Raw genomic sequence first — 21627 nt, 5'->3', positions numbered from 1 at the left:
GGAATGCTGTGGCCCTCTGTCCAAGCATAACAAATATTTTGTAAACCTTGGTGAGTCTGTGGAAAAGCAGCTCTGTGGTGTGAGTTCCTCCTCTGCTAATACAGAAGGCACCATCAGTATTACTGAAAACTTAACAAAATTGTTAAAGCCTCCTAAGAAGGAGGGTATTTTGGGAGAAGAGCCATGGTTCTTGGGAGTGAGGAGTGAATCTGTTGTAGTCGGAGGTGAAGGGTAGTGTTATAGCAATTGTGACATAACTGCCAAAGCCGTGTCCTTCTCCAGTAAACTTAAATGTGTGCTGTTCGTGTCTAATAGACTATAGTACTTAAAAAAATGACTGCACAAAACCAGACTAAACAAGCCCTCAGTGCTCAACCAGAGAAGAATCACAACACCCTCTGCTGGTATGAGTGGCTGCTTCTTCCCCTTCTCCTCAAGGACTTGCCTGGCTGATATCCTAGAAATAGTAAAGACAGTTCCGAAGTGCAATGCTGGCTGCTGTTGATTAAGCTAAGGTTATTTTAACCCATTTGGTGGTATTTTTTTTTTTCCTGGAATTCTGGTAGTTTAATCGGACCAGTAACATGACCACTAAAACCGATAAGGAGATGGTGGCGATGGTTTTTCTCCACTCTCACGCGTGGGAATCCATGATACTTTCTAACTGAGTGTACCGAAGGCTGCTCCTGGCTGGCAAACTTAGTGGAGCTGGAGGTTCTGTGCACAAATAAGTTTCTGAAGAAAGTGGCCGTCCCTTTGATGCACTGATAGTTGCATTCTATTAATGCTGCCAAATCCATTGGGTAAACTTGTGGTTTCATAGAGTAACCATGTGTTCTAGGGCCTTTCCTAGAGGTTGTCTCTACGTGCTTGCTCAAGTTTTTAGAAAGCCTCTGTGCCACTTGTCAGATGATGAGCAGTCAAAAGCAGCCAGGCTGGGCGATGAATTTATTTATTTGTTTTTCGCCAGTGCGTACAGTCATGCTCTCAAACTCTTTGGTAGGCCTGTTGCATATTAATATCCCTTCCTCTACTTCCTTCTTGGCTCAGGATGACTGAGAAGGAAATCACAGGTTAAGACGAGGAGTGGACACTTTTTAATTTCTTCTCATAAAACGTGCCCGATGCCTGCCAGAGCAGCCCTGTGCATGTTCCTGACCTTCCTCCTCCTCTTACCTGTCTTGGCTTCACACACAACATGCCGTGGTAGGTGCTACCGCTTTCACTCGGAAAAATGATCTTCACCCGGGGTATCTGTGGAGGGTCTGGGAGCATGGGGCGCCGCCAGGCACCCCTCTGTCCCACCGCAGCCCTGCGGGCGCAGGGGTGTCACTGCAGTGCTCACAGCCAGCCGGACACCACCTGGGTGCAGGACAGGGATGGGGATGGCGGCGTGGAGAGCTGGCTGAGTGTTCGGTATTAATAACAGCACCGTTCCTGGTAGATGATCGCTTACATAATTGCGTTATGAAAGAATGAACCGTGCTCCTCTCTGTGGCTTATTAAAGTATCCCCTGAGCGCTGCGATGCACTGCCTCCTGCATGGGAAGGGTTAAGAGGAGACAACATCCTGTCAAAGACCTTGTTTTTAATTTTGCCTCTCACACTGGCACAGATCCGGCTAAGAGCAGCCCAGATTAGTTCGGAAAACCTTTGAAGAGATTTAAGATGTCCTTCAGCCAGTTTGAAGGTTTTTGTCTTGCAAATCCAGTACAAGGGCGCCTGCAGGCATCTCGACCCTTGCTGTGCTGCTGATGCAGCTCAAGGTCACGCTAACCCGCCCTGTGACATTCAACAACACACACACACAAAAATTATGCGGTGAAACTGCTTCAGCATTCAGCCAACCAACAACTTCCTCAGCTCCTCACTAAAGGAAGAAGTGTATTTTTTTCTTTTCGTCGTGGTTTGTTTTTTTTTTTTTTTTTTTGGCTTCGTAGATTTTTGCTGCAGGAAATAATCCAGGATTTCTGGTGTGTGTGATGACAAGGTCATTTCTTAATTAGAACACATGTAAAGAACAAAGCTAAATGGCTTCAAAACAGCTTTGTAGTTGATGGAGAGGATTTAAATTATTTAAAGAGATAGTCACCCAAGTATGATGGAAACTGAATTCTAAACACATTAACTCTTTCAGTACTCTACGGTTTCCATATGCTACTCCAAAGAAAATATCAAACTTGATGAGCATTATTGCAACTGCTGTTAAATGAACATTTTAATGTCTGTTTATAGTTAGGGTTGTATTATGCTTTCCCTTATCAGAGTTATGAAACCAAGAGTATTACTGTTTCTTTTTTTTTGAACAGTGAAATATTCTGCGCTGGCTAGAGATCAAGACATAGCCACAGGAAATTGCTTCTTGGAGATCAGTGACTGAATTTCCACCACATTTCATATTTTGGTGACTGTATTAGCATAAATATGTGTGTATGTGTGAGTACATGTATGAATTACGGTGCAAGTATAGAGGTACTATTTCAGAACTGCTGCTGGGAGAAATCTGGACAACTGTCCTCAGTACTCAATGTGGTTGCAAGGCATAAATAAGAATATAAAGAAGGTGGATTTCAGATTAGGGAATGGGGAACGAAAGGAGAGAATTGACAAGATAAATGGCAACTTTGCTTAGTTTGAAATGATTGCGAGCTGGCTGGAAAGAGGAGATGGTGTCTTGGAATGTGAATTTTGTTCCTCAGATTTGTTTGTTTCTTAGACTCAGAGCACCTAAATATTAAAGGCATTGGTGCATCTCTTACCCATGGTCTGAGGTGGTTGTATGTTAATTATCCATCCTTTTAATCTTATCCTTTTTTTTGGTGTTTGTTTTGGCTTTTTTTTCCTCCTTACTTGGTTTTCTAGACTCCTTGGTCTGTAAATGCCTGGGGGCTGGTGAGGTGCCTCACCCTTGGGCTTTGGTCACTCCTGCTGTGGGGTCCAGCCTGGCCTGCTGGAGAAGCCAGATTTACCGGGATCTGTGGGATGTGCCCTGTGATTCCAGCACACAGTAACTTTCCAGGTTGGATGCTTAAGAAAATAGTGAGGAGCAAAAAAATATTTGGAAATTGTTTACCAAGGGGAAAAAAGGCCAAAAATAGCGCACTGAACAGAAACTTTACTGGCAAACTTAGGGCTCTGTATGCCCGGAGATAGTACTGCATGATGCATCAGAGAACTGAAATGCGGAGAATTAAGTCTTCCCCCTCTAATCAAAAGTCTAGCACTTACATGGGATTTAAGTTTTCAAGTGTAAATGACGTAAAATTTACTGAGAGTTTATCACATTGTTGTTTTTGCTCTTGTTTTGTTCGTTGGTTTTTTTTTTTTTTTTTTTTCCTGGGGTAAATCTTGTTCAGCTGGAACATGAGGCCAGCAAATGTCAAATGTCAGGCTGAAATGGAGTATGCTAACTAAGAGGGAGATTGTGCTGGCCCGGAGGACTCCTTCTAAGAAGGAAACTGCATTTGCCAGCATAAAGAGGGAAGATCATGCGCTACAACTTCTTTCTTCTTTGGGTTGCTGCTTTTCCTTTCCCTGCACTATCTGGCTTGGATGAGGCTTGTGAGAAGAAAACGGTGGAGTGAAACGGGCTCCATGCAAGAAAGATGGATAGGATGAAACTGATGTGCTCTGTGAAATCTGTATGTTCCTGCCCTTGCCTGGGGTGTGCTGTGCCCTTAATATTATGGGAGACCTAAGCTCACCTGCTAGTAATTTCTAATTTACTGTCCTAATTCATCGATTTGTTATCACTAATTGTACTTCATTTACTTCTGTGTAGTTTCCAGTACCTAAAGGGTTGAAAGGTTGCTGTAATTGGCACCCGCAGCTGCTCTTTCTTTTGACAGGGGATAATTTTGCAGCCTATGCTTTGTGTGACAGCTGCCTAATTGGGCATTCTCCCCTTGTAGCAAGCCTGCCTCCTCCAGCCTCCCTGCTGACAAATGGTGGTGGATTATAGATGAGGACACGCTGACCCGTTCGACCTTGCTGAGACAGCGGGGAGGGGCCTCCTGCTACTTGAGGGAAGCTTTGGGTCATTTAAAGGACAAGGTCATGAGCCAGGTGGGGAAATGACATGATATCACATGACAATAGCCCGATGACACGGTCAGTATGTCAAGGACAAACTCATCAGTATTGATTAATGCTGCTTTTTCCTGGTGTCTGTGCAAAGCCACTGGTATTTCAAAAATATTTTGCTAATTTATTCTAAGTAAAGTGCCAAACGTTATTTTTGGGGTTATTTTGGGGAGAATTTGTACAGTGTTTTCTTCTCGGTACAGATCACGTGCAAAAGCGGTGGTGTTAAAACCCCACCGATGATAATTTATAGGGTTCATCTCGATGTTTTTGGAAAATGTACATCTGCATGTGCTGTAAGGAAAATGCCATGAAGGTGCATGACAGAGCAGAACTTAAGGAGGAGGAAAAATCCCTGCTTTTCAAATTCAGAATTTCACATTTCATTCCTACTTGAAATGCACGTGTGTGAACCCTTATGAAAACACATGTATCCACATGTGTGCGGCTGCCTGGAATGTGGGAAAAGTGCTTAAATAAAGACAACTGAGAAGAAAAGTTGAATCTAAATTGAATGTTTAAAGAAAAAGTCTTGTATTAGCTCAAGGGCAATACAGTTAAGATAATGCCATGCCTATTTCAAGAACTAATACAGTATCCAGCGATGCCAGGCAATAAAAACCTGCTAAGTGGGTTTTTGAAAATGTTTTGAATACAAGTGACAATATTTTGAGAGCATCTTCATGTTGCATTTCTATGCTAATAAACTTCAAGGTAAATGAACAGCTTGTTTGACATTTGCTATGTTAGACAATAATAAAATGCTTTCTTCTGTAATTAGACTTGATAGATTGATTATGTTAAGAGGTAAAGATAAATGTAATCAAAAAGAAAACTCTTTCAAAGGGAGTTATTGCCTGTTTTTGAACTTTAATGCTGTCGTTCCTGTTTAGTCGATGCCTAATGGTGCATCTTGCACGCGTGCATGTGTGCGTATGTGTGCAGGTACACACATGTGTGTACAGACACATGCACACCCCTACAGACACACGCCGAGTTTCTGAAACAGCCTGTGAAGCCGGGAGAGGAGTGTTCACCTAGGAGCACGGTTCCCATTTCTGTGAGATCTGATTTGTTGTTGGAAGCTGTTGTGTCTGAACATCGTCAGTTCACCAGGATATAATTTTACTCCCCTGAGGTAAAAAACCGTCAGTGGTAAAGTGTGATAAATTAGTTCACTCAAGTAGATGCGCGTGCGTGTGTACGTGTTTAATTCTGACCTTGCTGTGCATGTGTTTAGCTGCTCTCAGTGCCCGAGTCAAGCCTGGTGGAGGTTTAATCCTGTGCCCTTGTACACATATACTTGATTAGTAGTTGTGGTTATCTCAGCAGAAGACATTCTGCCCTCCTCCTTGTATTGGTCGGGACCTGGGCATTGGGGAGTCAAGTCGAAGGAGAAAGAAAAGAGATTTTGCATTAGTATTCTATGAAAGCCTTACTGTCTGCAGAACAAATTGATTGCTACAGTGTACCTGTGCTTGGCACCACTGCTGTGAAAGAAAGGTATGGTTGTAATCTGTTTTATTGTATTACATATTGTGACACTCCAAGAATGTTTTAACATTCGGCTCTTCTATGGCACATGCTAGAAGTCTATAAAGAAAAATGTGTGAATGAATGAAAAGTATGCGAGGCTGCCGTATCGGCAGCTTTGTTTACTACAACGAACTAAGTAGCCCCTGCTAATGAGACAAATTTATGTGCCAATGGCAACGTAAGGAGATGGATAACTGAATTCTCTGTATTGTATTCACTTGCTCCCATCTGTGTCAGTAGTTGTTAAGTACCTACACAGATAAAATTCTAATTAACGTTTTAAAGGGGGGTTTGTTTAGCTTTTAGCAAGATGATAAATGTGAAATATACTTGAACATGGATGTGTTTGCCTTTTTAAATGGAAGTGTGGTTTTTTCCCCTAAATCTGCTGCACTGGGTTCTGCATGAATGGGGAGGGGGGAGGGGGGGGGATGTATGAAAATACGAAAATCTTACATGTGGTGCTATGGTAAACAGAACAAGAACAAAGCTGAGGAAAAAGCCTTACAGGATTTGAGCCTTCATCTTTCCCCCCAAATAATGTGTAAATATGCACCCGTATTTTCATGAGGAAGCTGGTGCTCTTCATTTCCTTAACTCAGTTGCAGACTTTACACAGTTGATTCTCTGGTTTTATAGGTGCTCCGCTAATGCGAGCTGTGTGTTTGGGAAGTATGAAGCACTCCATTAATAAAACTCGGGCTGTTTCACAGAGAGCTGTGCTTAGTGCTTCGTTCTTGGCATCACTGAAGTTGTGTTGGTGATTATTTGGATGTTTGCTTGTGGTCAGTCTAAAACATCTGAAGTATCTGCTCTTGTCATGCAGACATTCCTGACTAATTAAGTTTAGGACAGGTGGCAGACTCCTCCTGGGCATTTAAACCTGCATGTAAACCTAATCTAATAACTTGATGAGAAAATGAAAATCCATCTTTCCTGGTGTGTTATCACCATGCGCAAGCCACAGAGGTATTTGTGAAATCCTCTCTCTACTCTTTGTCGTGGCAGGTGACAAGGGAGTGAGTTGCTTTAAGGAAATGGGGGACTTGGAAAATGCTGAGGAGCAGTCATGCACTATAATAGTTACTTCTGTCATATGGCCTTGCCGACTTAAGATTAACACTTTATAGATGTGCAGTATATTTATATGAGTGTACCCTTGAGCTTACATTTTACACCTTGCAAAGAGTGTGAATGCAGCCTTATGCATGCAAGTCGCTGATCTTCGAGATCCTGTGACAGTTAAGAAAATTTCGAAGAACCTTGGATAGGGAAGCTCTGTGATGTGACTACTCAAATATTGATTAATTACAACTAAGGAGTCAAAACTTAATTATTCAAAGGAATTATTTTGTGAGTGAGCTATTCTTACCCTGGATATATATATTATTTTTTTTTAAATAGAAACAAGTGTTGTAATGATAAGAGTCGGTAAAAACAGTTGTACAGTTTACACAGCAGATCACAAGATGAAGGGAATTCACAGTGTTTAACAAGATTTTGGAAGTTAACTGCAGTAATATGGCAGAAATGGTTAAATGTTATCTTAGATTCTGTACTGACTTCTTGTAGATTTTAACTGGTTAGTGGCAGGCAGTTAGAGTTCTGAAGAAGGTGCTAGGTAAATACAGGGCAATACTGCATTTCAATGCAATTAACTTTTGTTCATAAATAATTCAACCTATGACTTTAAATAAATGCTTAGAGGAAAAGAAAATGACATGATTAAATCCAAGTCCTTGAAAACATTTTACCAGTCAAGATTGCTGTGACTGCTTTGAGACTTTCTATAATTCCTCTTTTGAGTAGAGCAAGTTCTGGGAGTTGTGTGGGGGTTCGTTTGTTTCTTTGTTTGTTTTTTTTGTCAATTATTAGTGTCTCAGTACAGAAACGAGGTAGACTCTTTAGAGCGTAGTTAAAAGAGGAGTGATGAGTATGTTTTCTTTGATATCTCCATTTTCCTAGTGCCATGGAATATATCAGCTTGGGTAGCATGTGATTTTTCTCTTTGGTTTTGTTTTGTTTTTTAATGAGCAATAGAAGAATGTTTTGCAGAATTGAAACTTTTACTGCCACCTTATTGAATGAGCATGCCTGATAACACTAAAATCTTGATGAGAATTTTGGAATATAACTTGGCCTGAAGTGGACTGATATATTGGAGTGGTGGGTGGGGTGGGGAGGGGAACAAAACCAAAAGCCCAACGAAATCAAATTGATCAGGTTTTAAAAAACATTTTGACTTCACGCTGAAGGTATGCAGTTGATTCCAGCATTGGTTAACTGTATAACATTGCCTTTTCTCTGGAAATAATTAAGTTTTAAGTAAGCATTGGTGCTTGAGCGTATCATAAGTTTGGGCAGATTTTAGAGGCAAATTCCAGCTTAGGTCCATTTTTGAAAGATAGCTGTGCCCTGCTTGAGACTGTGAAATGCCTGTTCGCCATCGCCACCCCCATTCCTGCTGTTCCCATGCTTTACCATAGTAAAGAAAAGAGGAAGCTGAGGTGTTGCGTAATTTCTTCTAAGTAAATAGATTTTCCGTGCAGATACTGAAGGTAGCCTTAACTCTGCCAGTGCTGTAGCTACCAGATTCCCGCTAATGCTAACGGCACTTTTGTAATTAATGGCCTTGTGTACTGAACTGAGACTGCTTCGAAACCTCTGGAGGGAATTATTTGGCTATTGTGTTGGTAAACTTTCCCTGGAAATTAGAAGTGTTGCTGATAACTCTGTTGGGGTGATGGGGGAGGATTTTACAAGGCCTTGATGAAATAATACTTGGCATCTTTTTCTTGATCACTGGACAAAGCATCTGCAGCAGCAGTGTGGGATTGAATGATTGAAATGAAGCTGTTAGTAAAAATGTGATCAATCTTACTTGAGGGGGTGAGCGTGGTAGGATAAGAAAGTGGAAATCTGCATCTAAGGTTTTGTGTGTTTTTAAGATGTAAAACTGTAGAAAGAATTGGGACCTGGTCTTGGTTCTAGCGTGATTGCCTATTGCCATTGTGGTAAATGACCTAGAGTAGACAAGATGAATACATCTTTGTCTAATCTTTTCTCTGGAAGCCATTTGAAAAACCTGGGGCATGTTAAAAGTTCCAAACACCTTTTTTTCCTTTACGTGGATCTTCGCTTCTGGAACTTCAACAAGAAGTGTCACTGACTATTAGCAGTTGGAAAGTTTGTGATACTTCCCCTCCTCGCAGACTTAGATGTTTTGTAAAGCCAGTGGCAGCCACTTTGATCTGTTTTCTCTCACTTTGACAAAGGGCATGTGTGGCAGGTATCTGCAGGTGCTACAAGTGGACAAGTATAGGGAGTAGATTATTTATTGAGGTTGGTCAATTTGGAAACTTGCAGTTTCTGAAGTTGGAATTTGAGTTTGTGGGAACTGAACAGGGAAAATGCTAATGCTGGTTATTAAGGGATGAATATTCTTCCTATGCTTTTTGGCTCTGTTTAAATGGGAGGCAACCTTGTTTCTGTAGTCTTTAGTTCTAGTTACTGGTGCAACTTGCAGAGGATGCTCAGTCAGGCTTGCTGTAATTTGGCGTTCCAGAGCCTGGGCATCATGGAGCAGTTCAGCACATGCAGACGAAGCTGCCCGTCTGAATTCACTTGCTGCTGAAGCTTCAGCCACCTTTCCTTCATCACTCTGCTTCTGGGATGGACCTCTGGAGTGTTTATACATTGGTGTGCATATGGATGAACACAGCCCCTGTTCTAGCCCACCCGAGTGATCCAGTGCTGTGAATGTATTGCAGCTGAATCGGACTAGTAAAAAGCAGATTTTGACAGCTTTCTAAAGCAAGGAAATAAAAATGGACCTGTTTGAGAAGGAAGTGCTTAGACATGTATACACGCTTATGTGTACTTCACTGTGAAAGATCCTTGCTTCAGGATAAAAAGGACTTTATTGTTCTTGGTTAGGAAAGGTGCTGAAAGTGGTCAGTGGATTGGAAGACCTGCTGCTACAAAACTACCTGCTAATGATGTGCAGTGGTCCTTCCAGTCACCTACATAGGGCTTGCCTGGCTCGTGAGGACTGTTTTAGCATGTCAGATCTCTGAGAAATAGGAAAAGTTGGTGGAATTACGGTTTTGATCATTCATCTTTTCAGCTCAGTACTGATACGGTGATTTTCTTGGAGAGAAAGTTGTTTGAGCAGGTGTAGGGGAAAACCTACATTGACTGTACTTGACTGACACACATTTCCTCTTAAGCGTGATGGCAGTGCTGGTAATTTTTCTTATTTTGGAAAATAAAGGCATTTACTGTGGTGTCCTATTCCTTCAGTAAGTCCCATTGTTTCCTCAAGTTTGGTGTACTCAACTGTTGCTCTGCTTCACTAGTAGAAACAAACAAACAAGCCACCAAACAACAACAGAACCCCCCCACCCCCAAACTGTGGAGACAGAATGTCTTGTAATTAAAGGGCCAAAATGAGATTCAGAAAATCTTTCTTCCTTGGCTGTGAAAATGGACTTTATGTGACTGTGGGCAACTTGCTTAATCTTCCCCTGTGCTTGCTGTTCTTCATGTGTAAAGTGGGAGTATTCCAAAGGACTGCTGTGATAACGTTCACTGATGTTTGTAAAGCATTCTGTTTTGTTCAGAGGTGGAATAACTTTTTTTTTTTTTGTGGTGCCTGGTAGCCTCCAATGTGGTTTAGATCCGCACAGTGCATGTAATGAGAGGTCCTGGTGAACAACAAAGGAGTGAAATTACTGTGATCAGTCTGTAAAGAGCAGCAACCATCTAACACCAGATATTTAGATGTCAGATTGAAATAGGTCTTTGGTAACTGAAATGCCTTTTACTTGTCATTAGTTTGTGAGTGGGGGCTTTTATGGTATTGAATTCTCTAGTTCACTCAAATCCAAAATAGTTTGGGATTTTCTTTTCTAGATTCCTGTAGAAGATGGATAGTCTATGAAAATCCCTTCTATAGTTAGTAGTGTTGCCTACTGTCTGCCGCTTGGTTGTGGAGTATATCACTTTTTTTTTTAATTACGGAGTTTTTAAATGATGGTTGTATATTGCATTGAAAAAAAATTGGATGCTTGGTCAACATCAGACAATTTCATCTTCTCAGCTTCTCTATCTGTGACTATCACTTTAACAAAGAAAATAATTTCATGGAAGGGTAGTTCAGATACATGTTTGGTGTAATTTGCAAGTGTGGACTCTTGCACATAGTTACAGCTGACAGAGTACAGTCAACGGAGGAAAAAGTCTCTTATCAACAGTTCTCTGCTCCTGAGAGCATTTCTTCTGTTCTCCATGATTTATGAGGTCACAATGTCAAGGGTTTTTTGTAGCATTTAGCTGGTCATGATGGAGTGCAAACCAATCTGAAATTAAAAATGGCTGGATGAGCTTTACTATGCAAAAATTAAACTAGTAATCAAATTTGCCAATCGAACAAAGAGGCTGTTTAACAAGAGGGGTTTTAGTGATAGTACCTAGAGTGGCAAAGGTTTTTGCTTACATATCCCTATCAAATAGTTTGGGGTTTTTGGATGTGCATTAGGAAAACTGTCATAAATACTATCACCTTTCTCATGATTGATATCTGTGAGGAGCGTGGATCATGCTTGCTCTGGGAAAATACCCATTTGCTTTAAAATAAAGTAATTAAAGGTGAATACAAGAATTTATGGAAAACACGAGAAAGGTGCTTTCAGTAATATGTTATGTTCAGATGTATTAGCAAAAAGGAGGCTGTTACTCCATGTGCTTTAGTCAGTCATGTCTTACTGGGTAGCTGACAAAAATAATTTACATTCAGTGCACACTTTGCTTCTTATATGTAGAAGTGAATTACAGGAATAGTTTCATCTACTAATTTTCATTTTGGAATCTTACTCCCATCCCCAATAGAAGTGGAGCTTTTAGTCTGAATGGTGCATAGGGAGTAAGTTAGGATTTTCCTCCCTCCCTCCCTTCCTCCCTCCCTCCCACCCCTTTCTCAACAACAGATTACAGAGTCAAGATGTTTTAGATCTTCCAGTCCTCCCTCTTGTTTCGTTGGTCAAGATCACAGTAAAAATAATGTAACCCTCTGAAGATTCTGACTTGCCATCCATATGCATTGTAACATGATGTTTATTGCAGTTCAGTGGAAATACTTCCTACAGTGGTAGAGAAACACAGCTGATGTTTTAGGAACCATGCTGCCTAGAATTTCATCTCTGGCTTTGTATGTGAATGAAGCAAATTGCTTTTGTATCCTTCTACAGTGTGCAGTATCCTACATCACCTTGTTTGTGCCCTTCTTTTTCTTACTCTTTGGGACTTCACACTTGTGAGACAGTGTCCCAGGCAGCTTGTATAGCTTCACTGTCTTCACCTGCCATTGATGCTTTTCTTCCTTACGCTGACTTTTATCCTACAGCCCTTCCTTTCTGCTTAGTTATCCCTGTATCTTTATTGTAGTTTGTAAGCACTTTGGGGTTGTAGTCTGAATTTACGGGAATATAAAATATTTTACAATACTAATTATGCCATGCAGTGTTTCCCTGCAAATGTCAAGCTCAGACAGACTTTCTGTCATAAACCTGGCAGCATATAAAGAAGACAAGTGGAATTTGCATCCCAGTAGGTTATTCTTGGTAAGCCAAACTGTTCACCTTCAGAAGTGCTGCAAGCAAGCTCTGGGTTGCATGATTTACTAGAGAGGTACCAAAGGGGCTGTGGGAGGAAGGGTTAAGTTTGACTTGCAATAAAACTGAAATCAGAGGTAGACACAGTAAATCAAATCCCTCTGATTTGAGGAGTAGGAGGAGAAATTATGTTCAAAAAAAAGTGAAGAACTTGCAGAATTAAGCCTGCTGTTTGGACGCAGAAGGTTATTTTGTTGTGGCAGCTGAGGCACAGAAAGCTTCCTTTGTTCCGTTGAAGGAGGTTTGGGTTTATGTTTAACCAGTCCCTCAGACAGGTACTTTCTCTGCCTTCACCTTCCTTCTCAAAAGCTTCCTTGCTCGTGTCATCTTTGGCACTGTTTGCTGTCATGATTATAAATAAATAAATACAATGTTGTCACTGAAAAGAAGTTTCCCTAGGAGCAGTATTTCCTTTCCTTCTCTGGTCTTTCTTCCATCTGTGCCTTCTGAAGTGAAAATGGATTGCATTGGGGTAGGGATGTTGTTATTGTTCCAGCCAGGGAAGGGAAAGAGCCATCACTAGATTTTTAATTGCAGCAGCTCAGGTTTCGGGGAGTCCTTTGATGCAGTATTTTAGCCCTTCTACATTATATTTTGGCCCTTCCTGTACCCTTTTTTCCATATAATTAGTCTTTGTGTTCTGCTAATCTTTTAGTCTGTATCACTCTTTCCTTCCCCTCCAGTCATATGTACTAAAAGAAAGGTGTCAGGTGAAAACTATTGTTACAGCAACATGTATCATTACATTGCAAAAACAATAAATGCCTTTTTTTTTTTTTTTTTTTTTCTTTTGTAAGAGAGGAAAACATACATATTCTGGAGGCCAGTGTTGCTTTGGGGCTTCATTTAATTGTTGTCCAGTTGAACTTGTATTACGTATGTACTCAGCATCTCACAGGTGCTTTATATAGTTCATATAGACCGTGATGAGGGAAAGGGAACAAACAGTACAGTGTGAATCGGGGAGGAAAGGCAGGCAGCATACATCACTTGTGTTTTGGCTTGTGGTTTTGCAGGAGGTATTTTGGTGGATTTGGATTAATTTTTGCTATGGTGATTTACTGTTGGTGGAGAGGAAGAAATAGCCTCCAGAGTGTAGATGATCTTCGCCTGGGGAGCAGTGCAGGAGCATAATGGAATTTCCTGTGTGTGAGGTGCCCGAGTATTACAATAAAAATGAGTGTTTGTGGAAACAAAAGGGTAAGGAAGAAGGACACAATAAGTGGTTAGGCTATGTGGGTAGAAATGAAAGAGTTATTAATGACTGTAGAACTCAGATGAGAAATTTTAAACTTAATCTAGAGCAAGCAAAAAACAATTGAAAACTTGAAGTAAAGGGTTATATGGTTAGAGTGTCTTGAGGGGAAGGATTACAGCTGTGTTTTGTGTAGTGTGGAAGGGTCGTTGGATGTTGGTAATGTTACAGAAGTGTGGGTTGTAGGCAGGGAACTGAAAGTCTAAGTGAGAGTAACTTAAGGATAAGAGTGGGAAAAGATGAATACGGTTTTAGAAAAGCAGGATGCAGTGTCAAGTGTTTGTTGTTCATTTTGTTTTGCTTAGTTTTTTGAAGTTATCATGGGTAAATGGGTAGCAGGGGTGTCAGAATAAAGATAATCCCCTGATGACAACTTTATCTTTTTTTGTTTGTTTTTTTTTGTTTTTTTTGACAAAGCTGATAGTATTAACTGGGCAAGGAGAACTATACCCTCTCTGGTGTCGTACCTTTGCCAGCTTGCATAGCTTGGTTTCACTGTAACAAGCTGACCCACAAGTATAACCAATTGAGGGAAAACTCTTCTAGTCTGTTGATACCTTGTTAAAAAGCAAGACGGGCTCCCTTTCATGAGCTATTACTTAATTAACAATGACTTTCCTGTTACAGTAGGAATAAAATTGTTTTCCACCGTAAGTTTCTGCATCCTGATTATAATGTATTTATTTTTGACAGGGTGAAGTGAAAATCAGATTCACAAAGATCCAGCACTGACACTTGAAAGGTACGAGTTTCTGCCCCTGAATTTGGGAAGAAGTTTATTAACCTGTATTTTTTCTAACCCCAGGCATGGAGTGGTAACTTTATCTAATTTACACTAACTTTGGTCCTTATCCTTAAGAATTCTGAGTTGGAGGGTGGCTTGTTTTACATCCCCAGATAGTTTTTGATCTCTTTCTCCTGAGATGGGTAACTAGGGTGCCAAGCTAACAATCTGCTAAAAGTTTCCTGGGAAGCTGGAGACGTGATCACCTGCCCACCAGAGCTTCTGGCCTTTTCTCAACAAATGGATTTTAAACTGTGCTTTAGAGCATAAAGTCGTTTTGAGAGGACTGGATTTTGGTGGTGGGGTTTTTTTTTAGTTTGTTTGTTTGCTTGGTTTTTGTTTTGTTTTGGTTTGGTTTTTTCCCTGCCTGGTGTTTCTTTGCTGCCCTTTTTTAGCTTGTACCTCCCTATCAAGTATGATTGGCTTCTGCATTAATTTGGTATTTGTGAGTCATCTTGTGGTTTTGTAAGATTCTACAGGTACGTATGAGCCTGAATTGCTGTTGAATGAAACCACATTAATGTAGTATTCAGTGAACTTCTTTTGGTATCACTCACTGATGAAATTTAGCAACAGGGGTTGAACAAAACCCACCTTCTTCAGCTTTATGACAGGATTCTTACGAAGACATTAAAAAACAAACAAAAATTTATTTTTTTAAAATAGAATACAGGCAGTTGATGAAACTTATCTTCAGGTCGTTGACAATGCCTTACTATATAATGATTCAGAAAATGCTGGAGTAAGTTATTGATGGCATATTGAGCTGGGAAATGACTCTTCCAGATATATCAAGGAAAGAAGGCTTTATACAACACAAAGGACATGAGTTGTGACCTGTCAGCCATGCTGAGATCTCTACCATGGCAGATAGGCTAGGTATTACTTCCAGCTTAATCAGCTGAGTTGATAGAGTTGTGGTTATGGATAAGACCTATTAAATAATAACTTTATAATATGTGATACATGGCTTAAGCTACCTTCATGAAGTTTCATGTGTTTATTTACTGGATTCATAACTTTTAGGTCTTTTGTTTTATGGCAGTTACCCAACTCTCTCTATATATATACTTTATCAGTAGACATGAAGTGAACAGATTAAAACTGTTATTACAACTTTGAGATATATCCAGGGAGTTTTCACCTCCCTTAAAGCTGAGGCAAGATACACAAAGGCAAATTCACCACCTACCTCCCACTGCCTTTCATTGTTACCACCATCTGATTTTGTTCACTGATGAATTGGTGTCAGACTTCCAGCGCATGAGAAACCAGATCGCCTGCTATGGTTGGTGTGTGTTGGAACAACTTGAGGAATGGGAAAGCTGGAATGACTGATCTTGCACATCTTGTTTGGGAAAGGGAATCCTGTGCTGTGTCCTGAATAGTAGAAAAATATTCAAATTGTAATGTGAACCAGTTTTCATAGTTATGATGCTTAAACTGGTGATGTATTACTGGTTTTCAGTATGGTAGATGCCCATCTATCATGTGCATAATTCTGCAGCCTTAATACATGTTGCATCAATTAGACACCTGTCATGCACGAATTTGCACGTATGCATAATCTTGCCATTATTTTGTTGTCCTGTTGTTGATCCATAGATCTACTTACGTTAGGAAAAATAAGTTAAAGTATAAAGTTAAAGGACTTACTATTAAACTATTTATGCATGTGATATTTTAACACTTTTAAAAACTTTGTTTGCCATTTCACACATGTAAATACAACCACAAAACTATATTTTTTTCCTTTAAAATAAATAAATAGTACCTTTACAGAATTGGGCATTGGCAGCCATCCAGTGCTTCAGGATAATCCATCGTTGTGTGCTACTTGACTACTAAATTGACCAGAAGTGCTCTCTTCTTTGTGTTAGTTGTCATATTCATTTTTGTTGCTACATTGGCAGTTTGTCACTGCTTCCTTTTAAAAGACAGTGCACTTGAAGTGGTGTACGTTAGGGTCTCTGTGAGGAAAGCTTCGGCTCAGCCTGTTTGAGCTCTCCGAAGAGGAACAGAGTACGGTTGGGTTTCAGACATTTCCTCCATGGTGTCACAGTAAGAAAGAGATCAAAACTGCCACTGGCTGCTGATAGCAGCCTGTCATATCCCTGCCACTTGAAAAATGGGGAATTCATTCCAAAATGTAGAACTAACAGAACCCCCTTGCTTCTGCAGGTTATGTGTGTAAAGAGTGTGAACTTGTATTTAACCAGGAAAAAACAAAAAACAGCCCAGACAAAAAATAAAAAAAACCACTGCTGCTGACTTTTTATTAAAGGTTTGATTGTGATGATTAAATAAAGTTGGGATGTTCTTGGGGTTTTTTTAGCGTAAGCGTGAGAGAAGACCTAACATCACAGTGAATGAACAGTTATTCACTCTAGTATAGCTCAATTAAAGTAAAAGCTGTTTCACACATTTGAATTTTCATATGTTAGTAAACTTAAATAAGCTATATGACTCCAAATACACTTGCTTTAGAGTTTGAAGTGTTGGATAGCTATACTGCTAATAAACTAATGTGTTTCCTAGAATGTTGTTTGTTGTGAAATGTCTTATATACACATTTTAATGTGTTCTTGGCTCTCAAAGCAGATTGCTGATTTGTTTGTGGATGTTGAATGAACCTCTTTGGGTTTTTTTCTTTTTTTTTTTTTTCCTATTTTGAATCACAGTCATTGTCGCTTTTTTTTAAAAAATTTTTATTTTTATTTATTCCTTCCTAATACTTCAGTGTAGTGAGAAGCTTTGTCACAAAGTAGGGAAGATGGAAATTCCATTGGGGGGTGGGAGAGCAGGGCTACAACATCAGGAAAACACCAAACCTCCCGTTTTCTCCTGTTTTTCTGAAAGGGTTTAGGAAAGGAGGCACTGAGGAAGGGCAGAATTGTATTGCCCTGAGGTCTACAACTTAACTCAATTTGATCTTAAACCAGTGACTGTTTTAAGATCTGATGAATCACTGTCAGGGCTAAAAACACCTATACCTGTTGTGCTAGAAGCTCGCATCACAGGCTTCCAGAGTGATTTGTATCTGGCTGTAGTACCTCAGGCAATCCTATAGCTTAAAAGGGTGACAATCTAATTCTTGTGAAGGATGCTTTCAAAAAGGAGACAACTTTCTAAAACCTCCCTTTGTTGTTTTTTTGGTTTTTTGGTTTTGGTTTTTTTTTTTTTTTTCATTTAAGGCCTTTTCATTAGTAGCTGAGCCAACTCAGTCGCACAGGTAGAGTGCTGGAAATGTAATACCTATTAAAAATTAAGTGGGAAACAGTAAACAAATGTTGAAGTGCAGCTGAAACAAGATGCAGGAGGGTGTGTGATGGCATGAAGGTTTTACTGGCAAAGTCTGAGGTGCCCAGCATACAAGTGGGTTACGCAGGTCACCCCAAATGAGCACCAATAAAAGCTTGCATACTAGCGCTAACGGTCCTATTTATAGACATAACTCTCTATCTAAATATAAACAGCTCCCAGTCATGTCTAGTCTCACATCAGAACTGTGCTGATGTTGAAAGTGGGGATTCAGAAGTAAAAGTACAAAGCACACTATTCATTAAATTACTACTTACTACAATGAGCATCTAAACTTTGTGGCAGTGGTACACCTTTGAACATCATATGACGTTGTATCACCCAAAACACCTTTTCTTCCTCTTATTTAAGTGTCAAAAGGTATGTCTGGTGACCTGTAAGCTAAATATTCCTTAGCATGTGTTTAAAGCTTAGAAAATATATCGGTGGGTGGGTGGGTGGATGGATGGGTAGATCAGTAAATGACTTTCGTTGCTAACTATTTTCAGCAGCTGAGTTTTAATGAGACTTTCAACTGTTGCTACTGTGTTTAATCTGCTCACTTACTCAGCATTCAGCATTAAAGAAGCTTTATAGGAGGTAAATTTTGTCCTCATTACAGAAGAGGCTAGTTTGATTGTGTTCTGTACAGACCTTGTGTTGAGGGGGTTTTTTTGGTTGTGTTTTTGTTTTGTTTTTTTTTTTAATTGAGAAATATATGCTGTGTGCACAGATAATTAGGATAGATAAGTGAGTGTTGTGCTTGGAAGTGCACATCCAAATATACAATTGCTATATTAAGATAAGTAACTTGGACTGCATGAAGTTAAAAACTGAAGTCCTGATTCTTTAGCAGTGGTCTTACTGTCATGTCCTGTAGTGAGTGGGTTCTGCTTTCGGGTTTGTGATTTAATAGGTATCAGCACACAGCTGAATAGAGAGAAAAGGATGGTGAAAGTGTTTTCCATTTCCGTTTAATGTAAGGCCTCTTCCTTAGTTTACTTGATATGCTGCCTGACATCTCTTGTCAAATTAAGTACAGGGCAGCTGTTCGTAAAGGTAGGGGATACTTAAAACATGTAAAGTACCAACGTGAAGAAAATGTAGTGTAGTGGTATTTCTGGTAAGTGTACTAAAAAAAAAATAATATCCAGGAGCTTTGATCAAATGCCAGCTCTTACATCAGTCCCCTTTGTAATCTTTCTTGCTGATCTGTGACCTTGACCTTGTGTTTCTGTTTGTATGTCAGATCTATTTTAGGGATGGACAAACTACATTCAGTTTAATAGGATTTATACTGCAGCTTCACAGGATGCTTCAGTAAAATATAAAAATAAAAATACTTGTATCTGTTACTTCCAGTCATCTTTTCAGATTTCAGAGGGCTTGAATACATTGACAGTTTTTCGGTTTTATTTTTAAATTCTGTTTAGGAGATGTTTCTTAAAAAGGCATCTTTGTCTCACCGATGAACTCTTCTAAATTCAGCACAGGCGTTCTGCCTGGAGGTGGGGTTCCCTCTCTGAGAATCTCACTGGTGGCACTGCTTTCATTTGGCGTAAGTGTAGTTCGGCACTGAAAGGAGTAGGAGTAGTCCTAGGTCTTTGTCCTTCCTCATTCCACGCCTGTAGTCACATGTTCCCACCTGGAGAACTGAAACAACCACTGGACAGTATCTTTAGGATTTCTTTTGAGGGCAATGAGGTCCTTAGTCTGACTTGCCTTGTAGGAGCTTTCTGAAGGAGTGCTTGTGTCAGTGCCAGGAAGGTGTTTGTGTATGTGTTTGCATGTATGTGCATGTGAGCACCTAGTTTAAAGCTAGTTTTCTGTGTTACGCTTCACCCTCTTTGGCAAAATCAAGAATAGCATAAATGTTAAGGTTTATGTATTTGAAGTGGTGGTACAAGCACAAGCAACTGCATATTCATAGACCAAGACAAGGCTACACATTTTGGCAGCAGATTCACACTTAAATCAGACAAAAAATCATGTGGAACCATGTTTTCGTATACATTTAAATGTGCAGCTTCTGAACTAGTTTATTTATTACAAGCATCGTTCTTCACGGCAACTGAGATGGGCTTTTTTTTTTTTTCTTCTAGAAATATAGATGGAGCTCACTAGCAGCCCGTTGGGCTCTGATGCGCGGGTGCTGCGGGTGTTCAGCAAGACTCTTCAGCACAGGCTTAATTTTAGACATATGCTAACATGGCAGTGAAGTCGGTCAGTGTAACTGACACTTTGGGCATATGGCTTTATAAAGCCAGCTTAGTGAGGTTGTTGGTTTGACGGGAAAGATGGTCCCAAATTAGCTAATAGTTACGTGTGAGTATGGAGTAATAGATTTATTTTTAATAGCCTTTTTTTTGAGGGGGTAATTTGTTATAGGTATAAAATCACCCGCTTTCTTCAGAAATCAGTCGTACATCTGTTGTTCTGCTTTAGACAGTTTTTAAATGGGTATGAACACCTGTTGCAACTTTCTTGACATTAATGGAACAAGCAGTAACATGTCTTTTTTTGCTGTTTTGCCATTAATTCCTTCATGCAGCATTCATGAAGGACAGCTATAAAACATATTAGTAAGAGCTCTTTTCCACAGCTTTGTGATGGGGTATTATCTTTCTTCTTAAAATGCTTGTTATGTTTATCAATATAAAATTTGAGAAATTACTTCAAAGCGTATGCCCTTATATTGAGGGGTAGTTAAACACTTCCCCTTGCCATCCATCCGCTGTTCTGGATACAGTTTTCATTGGTTTCGAGCTACGTCAGTATTTTAATTGTTCAGATTTGACTTATGGCAGAGGTTGAGTTGCAGCCTGGTTCCTAATGTTTGAAAGTATTATTAACCAACCGATCATCTTGGTATACCTCTGTGTGACTTGAAAGGCTTTTAGTATTTTACTTAGGAATTTGTTATGAATGTTTTCAGGCTAGGTCTGGCATAGTGGTAAGATGAGGACATTGTGACATTCTTTCCACGATGTTGTTAGCTTCTTCTCCCCAGGTTTTGCTGAAGTTTATTCTTATGTTGATGTTGTACCTTTAATTTCACTTGGGTTTATTGCTGCTTTTGGGAAGCAAAAAAAATATCATTTTTTTTTTATTATTATCGTAAATGAGCTAGTAGAGACCTTGTTGCTAATGCAGATTTTTACTTTCTCACTTAACTGAAATTATATGGGCCTTTCCTTTGCCCGTAACCTTTAGAAACATCATCTACAATAAGCTGAAATATCCCATCAGAACAGAAACAACATTGTCCTTCCACTCACTTAAAAAACACCACCAAATCATCTGGGCCTTTCATGGATTTAGGGGTTTTACATATGATTGGATACTGTGCAACTGTGATCTTATACTTCACTTTGCTGTGGAAAAACTGTGTATTTATGTTTGGTTAGCTGAAACCTATTCCGTTAAAAAGTCTAGAAAGTGGCTCTCATTCATAACTAACCATGAGACGCTCGGTCCCAAGCGGAACACAACTACTGCTGTCAGTAAAAGCTGTGCATTACTTTTTAGTGCTAGCAGTTTGGCCTCTGTGAAACCAGTTCTTGGTTAAAATAACGTAAAGTGATTTATTGTCTTGACAAATCACCTAACATGTACAGTTATTCCAACAAATCCTAGAAATACACAATTGTATTTAGTGCTGTAGATACAGGCATTTATCTTTAGATCCCTCCAACAAGCAGAAGGTCAGAGTTGTGTGGAAAAGCATTATCTGCATGCATTGATCATAACTCAAAAGCATGATTGTCCAGAAGGGGACATTGATTTCTTCACTGTATATTAATGAGGTTTCATTCTTGGGGAGTTGATGTAGAGCTAAAATGCACAATCAGTGATTTGGTTTTGTAGGTGTTGGAGGGAATGGGAATGTTTTGTTTTTAATTGCTTATTTATAGGCAGGTGGCTTACAAAGATTGAAAAGATGCATCCTCTGTTCTGTTGTACCTACAGTATATTATCTGCTTCTTTATCCTGGAAAC

The 21627-nt window shown here is 39.7% G+C and overlaps 1 protein-coding gene across 6 annotated transcripts in view; it reads left to right on the top strand.

Annotated features, from left to right (window-relative positions):
• Nucleotides 1-21627, top strand: part of NRIP1 (nuclear receptor interacting protein 1) — an 80556-nt gene that overhangs the window by 41674 nt on the left and 17255 nt on the right. For 3 of the 6 annotated variants that reach the window (XM_055801605.1, XM_055801601.1, XM_055801602.1), the window contains one exon: nt 14239-14287. The exons of 1 other annotated variant lie outside the window; for it this stretch is intronic. The gene's annotated coding sequence lies outside the window, so the exon portion shown is untranslated. Of the gene's footprint in view, nt 1-1050; nt 1207-2309; nt 2759-3911; nt 5587-14238; nt 14288-21627 lie in introns of those variants that run through there. 2 more of the 6 variants (XR_008746807.1, XM_055801603.1) reach the window with 2 other exon arrangements.

The sequence above is a fragment of the Falco peregrinus genome, chromosome 4 (assembly GCF_023634155.1).
Source record: "Falco peregrinus isolate bFalPer1 chromosome 4, bFalPer1.pri, whole genome shotgun sequence".
Taxonomy (NCBI): domain Eukaryota; kingdom Metazoa; phylum Chordata; class Aves; order Falconiformes; family Falconidae; genus Falco; species Falco peregrinus.
The sequence above is the reverse complement of the archived record's forward strand: the minus strand, read 5'-3'. Positions and strand labels throughout refer to the sequence as shown.